The sequence below is a fragment of the Aptenodytes forsteri genome, unplaced genomic scaffold, assembly GCF_000699145.1.
Source record: "Aptenodytes forsteri isolate BGI_AS27 unplaced genomic scaffold, ASM69914v1 Scaffold239, whole genome shotgun sequence".
In the NCBI taxonomy this organism is placed as follows: domain Eukaryota; kingdom Metazoa; phylum Chordata; class Aves; order Sphenisciformes; family Spheniscidae; genus Aptenodytes; species Aptenodytes forsteri.
In genome coordinates, this window is record NW_008794743.1 from 924,928 (window position 1) to 937,367 (window position 12,440).

The window sequence follows — 12,440 nt, forward strand, 5'->3', positions numbered from 1 at the left end:
TTTTTTTCTTATTTTCCAAAGTCACATTCATTCCTGACAATTTTTTTAACCTTAAGTAATGTGTTAATACAACTTATCTTCCATAATGCCTTAGAAGTTCCTCACCACTTCATTGATTTCTGCATATCCTAGTGCTTGAAGTAGAGGAGAAAGTTTTAGTCAAAAATTACTGAATTCTCATTTTATGGTCTATTTAGCTTCAGATAGGAAGACAAATTGCTAAGTAGGTAAACTATAAAAACTATAGAAAATGGCAATTTATATTTTATTTGTTTACTTCTTTTGTGCAGCGTTGGCTGTTCAAAGCCATTCCTATCATAGGGAAGTGGCAATGCAAGAAAACATGACGGGAAATTGTGACTAGAGCTTCTGCTGCCATTCTGTTAGGTGACAAACTTTCATTTGTGATTTTTTTAAATGACGTTTTAAAAGCTTTTAGCTTATTGTGCTTTTGTATATACAAACCACAAACCACCTTAGCTGTGAATAACTAAGGTTTGAGCAAAAGTACTGGCTAATCAGTGGCAGCTCACGCTCTTAGTGTGTGTAAATGTAAGAACAATCGTGCAAATCAATGGCATTAAATGTTCTCCATAAAAATTATACAATATAGCCAGGATGATCTATCCATTTTCTACTTCGCTTTTCAGAACAGTCATAATGATTTCTGCATAGTAAAAAACAAAGAAAAGTTAATCACAACTATAATAGGTGTTGAAAAACGTAAGAAAATAGTTTGTAAGTGGTTAAATAATTTCCTAATTGACTGAAGTGTTTACCTAAAGAACTTGAAGAACTCTGTGAATTTTTAAAATCATCTTGTTATAGCATATATTTGAGTAAATGAAATTTCTACTGCTCTTTACAAACATGCTCTCCTAACAAACATAAATATATTACGTAGTGGATCAAAAAAATTGCTCCTGAAGTAATGTGATTTCACCTGGAAAAGAACCCCAGCAAGCCACGTCTGTGTCATATATCCTGTTTCAGTAAAATCTACATAGATTTTAAAAAATATAAGGAAAATGGAACGGAATTAAGAATGGAAAAACTGTGAAGGCAGCAGTTTAATAGATATTTTATCAACCATATGTGTGGTTACTTTAAGTACTGAGATATTACTTGAAAATAAAGATACATATTTTTGCACGTCTATTTCCAAACAATCCTTTGTTAGTCTTCCTGAGCCTCCCTTGCAAATAGGACGCCACTTAAAAAAGACATTAACACGGCTCTGTCTGTTGGTAGGTACCATTCCTTGTGTGTTCTCAATGAAAAAGGTAAACAGTCCAAAACAGGCTGGGGGGGGACGACGGGGGACACCAACCCCAAAAAACCCCTCATACACAGTTACATGACGTATGAGTTCTGTATCTAGAAGAACAGATACAGGACAAACAGAAATTTTGGTATTTGCTTACCATTGATTGAATACACAGATAAAGTTCATTCGCCCCAGAGAAAAACCCATGCATTCTGCCCATTTTTTCTAAATACTAACATTGAATAGACATGACTGGTTTGATAAATATGAATGGAATCAGTAGTTTCACTCAGCTGAAAGTCATCAAAAACAACATGTTCTGGTTGAGGTATAGAGGCTCCTTGTGTATTATTGTAGCACTTCATTAAGAGAATTTGATGATTCCATCACTGCATAATAATTTAGTAAAAAGAAAATGTAAATACAACACTGTAACACTTAACTTTGTGGTTTTGCTATTTATGTGGCAAGATTTGCTCAAACCTCTTAGGAAAAGCCTTTACAAAAAATGAAGCCTAAAAAAACCAGGAAATCTGTATTGAAAGTATCAGTTAAAGCTTCAGTTTTATGAATAGAAATACACATTGCAACAACAAATACTTGTTTAGTGTTGCCTGTTACACGATCTTGCATGCATAAATAAATAATAGTGACAGCAATTCTAATGCTAATCTGAGGTGGGTACATGGATTGATCTCTCAATAACCAAGCTTTCTTCTCCTGTTTTACTGCATTAATATTACAAAATCTCCAGCTCCTACCATCTGACTGTTGGCAAGTGAACAGATGGCAAATTTTATCCACTGTACCTCACTAAACAGAGTGTATGCCTATTAGCAGTTGGGAAATCAGCCAGATAACGTGGCATCAACTCTCATCACAAAGCCTACAGAGATGAGGGGACGTTGTGATTAGTTAGATCAGGTTGCCAAGAGCTGTGTTTGGACAAGTTTTGAAAATCTCCAAAACTGGTTATGCCACAGCCTCTCTGAGCAACCTGTTCGTTATCCACTCTGATTATGAGGGGTGTTTTATTCCTTTTAGCTATTGAGAATTTCCCTTGCTGCAGTTTTTGATTGTTATGGTCTCAGAAGTAACTATATATTTAAGGCACATATTTTTGGGCTTAACAGATGGAAGAGACCAGTATTGATGATTTTGCCATATTGCCTTTTCTAAAGAAAAGGTTACTATTCTGCAGAAATAATAGTATTTTATATTGTTTTTAAATTTATTTACTTTTTGATTTAGAATTTTTATACTAATGTCCTGGTTTGGGCTCGGGTAGAGTTAATTTTCTTCACAGTAGCTAGTACAGGGCTATGTTTTGGATTTGTGCTGGAAACAGTGTTGATAACACAGGGATGTTTTCGTTGCTGCTGAGCAGTGCTGACACAGGGTCAAGGCCTTTTCTGCCTCTCACCCCACCCCACCAGCGAGCAGGCTGGGGAACTGACCCAAGGGAGATTCCACACCATGTGACATCATGCTCAGCATATAAAGCTGGGGGAAGAAGGAGGAAGGGTGGGATGTTCGGAGTGATGGCGTTTGTCTTCCCCAGTAACCGTTATGCGTGATGGAGCCCTGCTTTCCTGGAGATGGCTGAACGCCTGCCTGCCCATGGGAAGTGGTGGATGAATTCCTTGGTTTGCTTTGCTGGTGTGCGGCTTTTGCTTTACCTATTAAACTGTCTTTATCTCAGCCCACGAGTTTTCCCACTTTTACTCTTCCGATTCTTTCCCCCATTCCACTGCGGGGGGAGTGAGCAAGCGGCTGGGTGGTTGCCAGCTGGGGTTACACCACAACAAGTAACTTCCTTTTTGACTGTTTTTAAGCTTGTTTCTAAGTAGTGCACAGGAGATTTCATTAATGCTGAGTGCATTTGCAGAAAATAAGGGAAAACAAAAGGTGTCTCAACAATTATGTGAAATACTAAAATAAACACCCAGATTACATTACAAGAACTAGAATAGCAGAATAGTTAGAATAACTGCTATTAGCAGTTAGAAAACTGCTAAGTAATAATTATTAAGATCATTCTTAGAAATTTTTGCAACACTTCTCTCAATTACATTAGCAATAAGTAAAACCAACAGATTAAGAACTATTGAGATGTCTGAAGCACTAAGAAGATGCCAACACATAGCAATCTGCTTTCCCTTTTCCCCTGTGACAGCTGGAGACTCTCAGTTCTCAGTGGAGAGCCTGGAAGAACTCACATCTGCAAAAAGCGATGATACTGATTCAGTGTGTCCACTCTGTCCCTGTGATGGAACAATAAAATACAAAAGATTTGGAGGGACTAATATGTAAGAACTAAGCAATATGCAAATGAAATGCTGTCAGTATATGAAGCCAGTGTAAACTTCAGCTACTTAACACCAAGGCACAGCCATTTTACAAAGGGACAAAGCTGATCTTTATTCACAAAAATAACTTCAATCACCTGGAGAAACCCCAGTTTTGTTTCTCAGGATAATTTTAAGCCAGATACGTTGTCTAAATTCTAACACAATGACTATATTTTTCGTCTATAAAAAATGCCACATCTGTTTCTAAATAAATAAATGTGCACCCTTTCCCATTATCCTCCAAGACCAACCTTGCAAAATTATCCTCACTGGCTACTGTGAACAAGTTTTCAGAGAAAAATAGATAAAAAATGGCATTCCCACTGACTCTTCTTTGTTAAAAGCCTAGACCCAAAGCTTTTCATAGCTTTCATGTGATTACAAAAAATAAGGACAGCGTAGCGTAGATACCACATGGTAGGAAATAATGCTGTATCCATGAGTGAGGGTAGCTCCATAGACAATCTGTGACAGGTGGTTTTCAAGAATCATTTCCTTTATCTACTGCACCTTATCTGCATCTAAGAGATTTATCAATTAGAATCTGCATTTCTGCACGAAATTTCTAAGCCAAGAGGCTTAGTCTGTCTGATCAGTATTGATCACATGCATGTCATACCAACTGAGATTTGAAATACAAGTTACATTGCTATCTTTTATCCTGAGCCAGGGAGTCTTCAAAAAACAGCTAAGTTCTATCATAAGAAGAATCTAACTTAATTTTTCATGAGGGCTTTATTTGATGGTATTTCTGAGAATCATAGCTTTTTTTCTGTAGAGATGTGCTGTGAAGATGAAAAAGCCACTAGCTATATAAGAAAATTGGTTGAAATAAAAATGCACTTGTTTTAATGAATATCTTGCCTTTGAGTGGGGAAGGAGGCAATAATAGTCTAGTCTGGATCAAAACATTTGCTTTTAAATTGTAAGTGTATTTTCATTCACTTGATAAGAACTTGAACTTATTCATTGTGAAAGCACATGTAAGTATCTATTAATCCAAAGCCAAGCCATTTCACTTGCTAAAAATTTCAGTCATTTGCACATTCACTTGGACATTGGAACAGTCCTCCAGCAAAACCCACTAAGTCATAAATGATGATAGAATTGTTTGAGATAAATTTTCTGAGTGGCTTTTCTGGAAAAGTACTGACTGATACTGTAGCACAATCACTTAATTATTATCAACCAAAGTTTGACTTGGAAATAGTTAAGAACAGTAGGATGTTGCACAGTTACTGTTTACTAACAGAGTTAGAAAATTCCCAGATGTGGAGGTCAGTCTTTAAATAATACAGTAAAGAGTTCCAAGTGTTCCACTTACTATGAACTCAAAAAAATCAAAAGTAAGTGTTTCTTTCTTCTCACAGAAGTCACCCTTACTCCAGACATTGCTGAACTACACAGCGTTGCTTTTGGTTAAAAAAAAAAAAAAATCTAAGGAACAGGAAATACAAAATGTTTACTGTCACCTACTTTTTATAGTATCTATTTATAAGATGCCCTACAATTTTCAAATCTTAGTGGAGGCTGAAAACATTAATATAGGTTACCTTATTTGCTAATGCATTACGCCAACTGCACAGTCAGCCAGGAGGTCACCTAGCAAAGCCACCACTTAAGTCACAGGAAAAACTCTGAAAAAAAAGATCTCTGAATAAAGATGGGCTAACTGCTTCCAAAATAAACCATAAACAGCAGGTATTATTCCAAAGAGCTATTGTCTTCAGATGTTTCTTCTTGGCAATATTTACCTCTCATGGCAATAGATGTACATTACATAACAAAGCAAACACCATGTGTGATTCTTTTGTCTCTTCTGTAAGTTTAAAACTGTATTAACTCTGTTAGCATCAATATAGGTACAATATACAGAGTCAACATGTGTTAAGAATTATTCCCAGCATTTTGTGTGTCACAGTATTCTTCTCAGCAATTTGTGGCTCAGACCTCTTGCTGTTTACCAAAAACTGTAAGACAAAAAAAATACATCAGTTAGGATCGATGAGTCAGGAAAAAACAAATGCGGTGTGTAACTTTTATTCATTTCACATTATCCAAAAAAACAAACAAAGCAAAAGAAAAGCCTTTCTTGTATATTCCTGAGTTGTCAGTGGCAGCCAAGCTCTGCAGCATTTGCACGACTTCAGAAAAGGCTTTCAAGACACATAGAAGTGTCTATAATATAATGTCTGAAGAGCTAATGAGAAATACCTTTTGTATGAAGTAGGGACTCCTCATATCCAGATGGCATGTACTCGATAGCTGTGGTGGCTGTATTAGCACAGGTAGCACAAGTACCCTTGAGAATTACCTAAAAAAAACAGCTCAAGGGATCTCAATTTTTCCATGAACTGTATCACAGTCTGAAATGATTGCCTTGTGGGGCGTTGTTCCTTCCACTGAAAACCCCACGTTCATCTTTTAACATTTAGTTTCTGTGCATATTTCATCATCTGCAATGTATGAAAATGTCAAATTTGGGTAATTCTGACTTTTTCATACTTTCTTGCACAATATGAATTACATTTATCACACAGAAATCTATATGCAGTATACAATTAACATGAGTAACATGCATCTAGGTCAAAGCACTTGCTATTAACTTAACCTAAAAATGAGTAGTTCCACCACAAGGCCCTAATTGTTTCACTCTACTTTGACCATTTGCATAGATATATCAATACGGTTTTATAAAGTCCAAGGAAAAAAAAAAACCCAACCTTTAACAAAACCCACGGCAAGTGGCAAGCCCTGGCTTAGAACTGCCAGACAGGATAAATTATTGGAAACAAGGCTAAGGTGGGACTTGCAGCACGTTCCTGTGGCAGGCAACCTGTTCTGCGGAGAAGCAATTGAGGCTGTGCACTATCATGCTCTTACCTTCTTATTTTCTGGAGGCCTGCAGCGGACTTTGAGAGTTGTCCATCATCGCAACACAAAATGAGTTTCTCACAGTAAGACTACCTGGATGCCTACCTTAGTGTTCCTTGCAAATGGTATAAGTTGGAAAATGCTCTCCTTCCAGAAGCAGACTCCAAAAGAACTAGAATTAGGCACTACCTAAAAAAAATTGTTCATTGGCAACAGAAATTAATTGAATTCTTTGTATTTTTCATTTCATTCTAAAAAGCTTTTTAAAAATCAGCATGGCAATGAACAGAAATTAAATGATCGCTACAATTTTTTGATAGCAACAATCAAATTAGCGTCACAAGAAAACCTTACAGATGTTCCTCTACGTTCCAAGAGAAACCTGTCAAGTGCGCCTTACCATTTCACTTTACCCATTCAAAGGAAACTTAGAATCACAGAATGATTTTAGGTTGGAAAGGATCTCTGGAAACATCTAGTCTTACTTCCTGCTCAGTGAGGAACTAACTTCAAAGTGAAATAAGGTTTCTTCAGGCTTTGTCGACTTCAGTTTCAAAAATCTCCAAGGTCAGAGATTTCACAGTGCCTCTGAGCTACCTGTTCCAGTGCTTGACCACTCTCACTGTGGAAGTTCTCCTTATATCCTTACATCCTGAACTTGAAACTTCACTTCATTCCATCCATAATTAATTTCACTAGTTAGATATTATTTGGGTTTAGATTTTATTTACTTACTATCTTGTTCAAATTCACTAACTCAAAAAATCAGATGTGGAGATGTGTTTCACCTATGCAGTGCTAAACTCCACTTCTTTCTGCACCATTAGTCACCACTCATAATTAGGTATGGTAACAGGTAATTTCCCTCCGTCCCAGGCTGCAAGGACCCACCTTTCCCCAGGGAGAGTTTTCTCCCTGCACCATAGGAGTGTGCTGACGTGATTCCTGTACAGTCTTAGCAAGGTGTCAGTTCTGGTGAATTTGCTAAAGGAAGGTTTTTCCTGCAGGAACAGAGTTGGAAAAGAGCAATGATACATAAGTAGTTGACATCATAGTTACCATAAGGAAAGAACAGGTATTAAGCATTTAGAGGAATAGCAAGAAGTCAGATGTGATAATACTGGTTGATAGTCAGACTGCTAGATTGTTAAATTAAAGAGATTACTGGAGGATTTTGCTTCTTCCACAATTTAATTCAGCAAAGCTATTTTTAATACAATATGTTGATTGTATCCATAGCTATAACAATGCTTTAATCCTATTACTTTATTATGTTAACTAATCAAGTAGAAATTGAGGCTCAGATACCTGTTTGTTGAAAGTTCCCCCAAAATTTTGAAAATGTAGTCCATGATGACTTGTTCATGAAAATATATTGAGCCTAGACATTATGACAGTCCTGAAAAGGGACTGTTTACTGGAAAGCTTGTCTGTTTTTGGAGACAGAGAGGATTTACAGACATATCAAGAAGACTCTGCATTTGGTATTTCTCATTGTATAAAGGGGCACAATTTCACCAAAATGTCTTCAAAAGTCCACAAGCAGAAGCCAACAAAAAAAAAAAAAAAAGGACTAGTTACACAACACAATAAATTCTCAGTTATAGGTCATTCTACATGAAAAGAGGAAGGATATGACCTGATCTCCCATATTTCTACGCGATGATCTAGTTCTAACAACAGGGAAGGAAGGACAGGCAAGGAAGAGGAAAGGGGTAGGGGCCAGGGGGGGGAAGACTTCCATTCAAGGAAAAAGAAGGTTTCCGTATCAGTTGCTCCTGGTGGTTGAACCTTTGACAGTAAAAGCAAGAAAGACCCAGCTAGAAGCCTGCAGAAAATGCTAACTTCAATACAGACTGTAGCAACTTGCTACATCAGCCATTTCAACAAGTTGAGGCACAGGTGCGACACAGAAGGACTCTTATAATAAATTATAATACTATTAGTACCAATAGCGTAGGTTTATATTTGTGTTTCTTCCATTATTGCAAATCCATGCTTCTTAATGGAAATATGTTCTTTCTCTCCTTTACCCTTAATAATGAAGTTGACCCAGGGTTCCTCTTGCACACAGGCTGCGTGCTTCAAGGGATGCAAAAGCTGTTATTCAAAGCTGAACTTATGCAGACTTCTCCCCAGTGGGTCATGAGTTCTCCAGACCCTGCAAGGCTATCCATCACTGCACTTCAAGGGCATACTCGTGAGCAGGTCAAGTTGCTAGTTTTGGAGATATGTCTTTCCACACATCTCAGCAAGAGCGCAAAGACAGCCTGACGGTTACTGTTATCTCTCATTACAGAAGAACGTAGTCTTTATTTATATTTCCACTTCACTGTTGAGACTAACTGTTCATATGAGAACAAACCTTTGAGTAGTGTTTTTAAAGCTTATCTAATTCTAGAGTTTATCGTATTTAAATTTCCATTGAAGATAAATACACTTACCATTCCAACTTTATTGTTTTATATGCATAATCTGGGTGTTCATTATACCAGGATCCTCACATAAGAAGTATGTATGTACATGAATGTAAGTGGCAAGTTATCAGTCACCTCACAAGTAAGGCACTTGAAGGTTAGGTCTCAATATATAACATATTCAAATACTGTACTTGAACTCAAACACGTAATATCTGCCCTTAAATTCTTTAATTTTTAGTTCTTCTCAACTGATAAGGGATACTGAGCAGCTCAAGCCTGATTTTAAGAGCAAAAGCCTGCCTCAACTTTCACTCTTATATTTGGCCTTCCCCTCTTCTCTACGACTTGGTATTCTTTGGCTTCTTCTGACATTCAGATACTTGAAGTTGTAGCCAAGAATTGCAACTTTTTTCCTCACAGGCAATGCGACAGTCCTGCACTGCCACCACCCAAATAGCAGTTCTGTATAAATATTGATACTGCTTTAGTGAAGTCTAGACTTAATTTCCATTGGAAACTTTAATAGTGATAGTTCATAAAATTGTTGTAGATGTCAAGTTTAACACTCAGATTGTGCTAAATCCAAAGTTTTTCAATGCTGTAATATAACTGTGCCAAATCAGAAAGCGGGACTAGGGTGTCATGGTTATTAAGCTGTCACCACCGTTCATTTTTCCATAGAATGTAAGAGCATCCTTCAATGAAAGATCACAGAAGAAAAAATGTGTGCGAAATGGTACAACATCTTTCATTTGCAACAGGAATATGATATATTCTTCTCTTGCAGGTATACATGTTAATAAAATCACTCAATTCCACAAGAAAATTTGTAAAGTGCTTTTGAATGCCTGTGATCTTCAGAAAGTACTGAGCTTACCTGCTGAAACTCTTACCTCTTTTTGACATCTAAAGATGTGCAACTAAACCCAAATGAACCTAGAATCACTAATTTTTTTTCTGACTGCTCAGGCCATATAATCAGCAAATTTGTAGGTGTAAAGACAGAATATGAAAATTTTAACAACTCCAGGAATTTGAAGACAGATGCAATTCCACTATCCTTTGTAATATAGTTCTGCTGTACAAGTCAGGAATGGTCAAGAAGAGAAAAAAGCTTCATTTCCAGGTCATGGAGTTGCCATGTGCCAGATAAAACAAACCCGCTTTGCTTTGTCTTTTGCTCCCCAAAAGCTTGTGGAGTTTCTCATACTGCTGCACATGTTGTTAAGACTGCCTTCGCCTCTCATCAGACCGTTTGATGACCTCACCCAGGGATCTGTAGCGGCAGTGTGACCAAGCTACGTGCCAGCACAATGTGACTGAAGCAGGAATACTGTTTCCTTGCCCTGGGGTCAACAAGGGAAATGTTTCACTGTACAAGAACCGTCAGACATTATAAACTGAACTACAATACCTAAATCTTCTGAGAGCTGTCATAATTTAAAAAGAGGACATGGACTGGAGAAGTGGGCGACCAGAGACGGGGGAGACTGTGGGCAATGTAAACGCAGGCCAAACTCTAAAGGAAAGCTTCCATTCAGTTTTTAGTAAAGACAGGGACGTGCAGGAGAATAATGTTAGGGTACCTAAAGCAGCAAGTACAGAGAAGTAGAAATCACAGCTTTTCAGGAGAAGCCAGGCATGAGCTGTTCCTGGTGATCTCTGTGACAGAATATTGAAAGAGCCAGAACAAAAAACTGTAAGTCCTGTAGCAATGATTTTTAATTATGCTGTCAGTTCAAATGTGAATCTCAGAACAAGTATAGTACCAAAATGCCAGGGTAAAAAGTGATATAAGTAGATACAACACCTGTAGAATTGACAACAGCTCTAAGGAAAGTCTCACACAGATTATGTCAGATTGCACTCTGTGGTGCCCAGATTACGTGGGTGGCAAGTTCAAGCAGGAGGAATAAGCACCTGCGCTTACCTCTGTCAGGGGAGGTGATACCCTGCCACAGACTGGCGCCTGGCTGGCCGAGCACCTCTGTCTCTGGTTTAGCTCCAGATTACTCCTCCTGTTTAACTCATCTGTTCAGTTTAGACAGGAATAAAGTTGTGGAGGAACCCCCCAAACAGTAGTTAACAGCACTGCCTCTCATAACCCCTCCACATCAAATTAAAATCCAAATTCGGTCCTACTTGGGTCTGTTGTTCCCCTCCAGCACTACAAGCCACGCAGGCCCTAGGTTAGAACATAGCCCTGGCTTAGGATATGAGCGGATGGTAGCTAGGGAGGAGACTCTAGGCTGAGGATGCAGTGTAGATATCCAAATAAATTAAGCCTCAGTCCCCAGAGTGGAATAATTTGCAACATAGATTTATCAAAAGTAGATCATGTCATACCAGTTGCTATCTGTCTTTGACTGAATAACTAGCTCCACAGACCAGAAGAATTTAGTAGACCTCATCGAGGTAAATATAAGCAATGCCTTTGATACAGTACCCAGTGGCAAATCACTGTTTTAAAAATATTACTTAAAGTTTGATTATACTTTCAAAATATTCAATTTTTTTAAAATCATTGCATTAAAATAGAGAGGACAAGAATACCTATGAGTATAAAGTGGATAAAGGGGAGATTTTAACAGGTTGTGTTATGGAAAAAGAATCCATCGCATAAATGTTAGTTTTTCATAATAGTGTTCCTCATGGATTGCTATTGATGTCCACTATGCTTAATATTTAATAGTAGGGAGAGCTGATGTTCCAGAACAGCCTGGGTACTTACGAATTTTGCAGGTAAGCCAAAGCTGGATGGTATGACCAATACCAGTAATGGCTACTTTATCATTCAGGACAACAACGTAGTCTAGGCAGATTGATGTCCTGTCTGTGCAGAATCTAATTATCAAATACACTAGTGCTACTCTGAGTGCTCATCACTGATCCCAGTGGTTGTTATGAGAAAGAAGAGCGTGCCAAATGACAGCATCTCCCTGAGCTCTGCCTCAGTGGTCCCAAAAAGACCATGCACACAGCAGCCTCGCCTCCCCTCCCCTCCGTTAACTGCTGGAGTCAGTCCTCTGGTGTGGGGCAAAGCCAGCTGTCATGTTCTCTCTTTATTATGTGCCTTCAGCATCAAACTACATCACCCTGGCCAGAGAAAACCCAGGGAAACTATCCCTACTGCTCTGTTCCCTACCTTCGTCCTTCTCAGCAGAGGGGTTCCTTATTTGTTACAGCTCTCCTACCAATTAGTGCCACTTCCTTTTCCTTGTCGTTCATTACAATATGAATGAAAAGCTTTCCATAATAAGTGAGAGAAAGAAACCCCAAAGAATCAAGTTCTTTAGCAACATCCAATTCAAGTTGATTTTTTGGCAGTTCTAGCTGTATTCTAGTCTTCCTGACCTCTTAGGTAAAAAGGGAATTGCCCCCACAGCCTCTTGAATCCTGCTTAGGAAGCAGTAAAGGCAACCTGGCCTAGACTACATAATTTGTTAACTGTTTGTAGAAAATATTGGGAATCACAAACCCTTTGTTTTCAGCATATTCCACAACCCTAAACACCAGCATTCAATAATA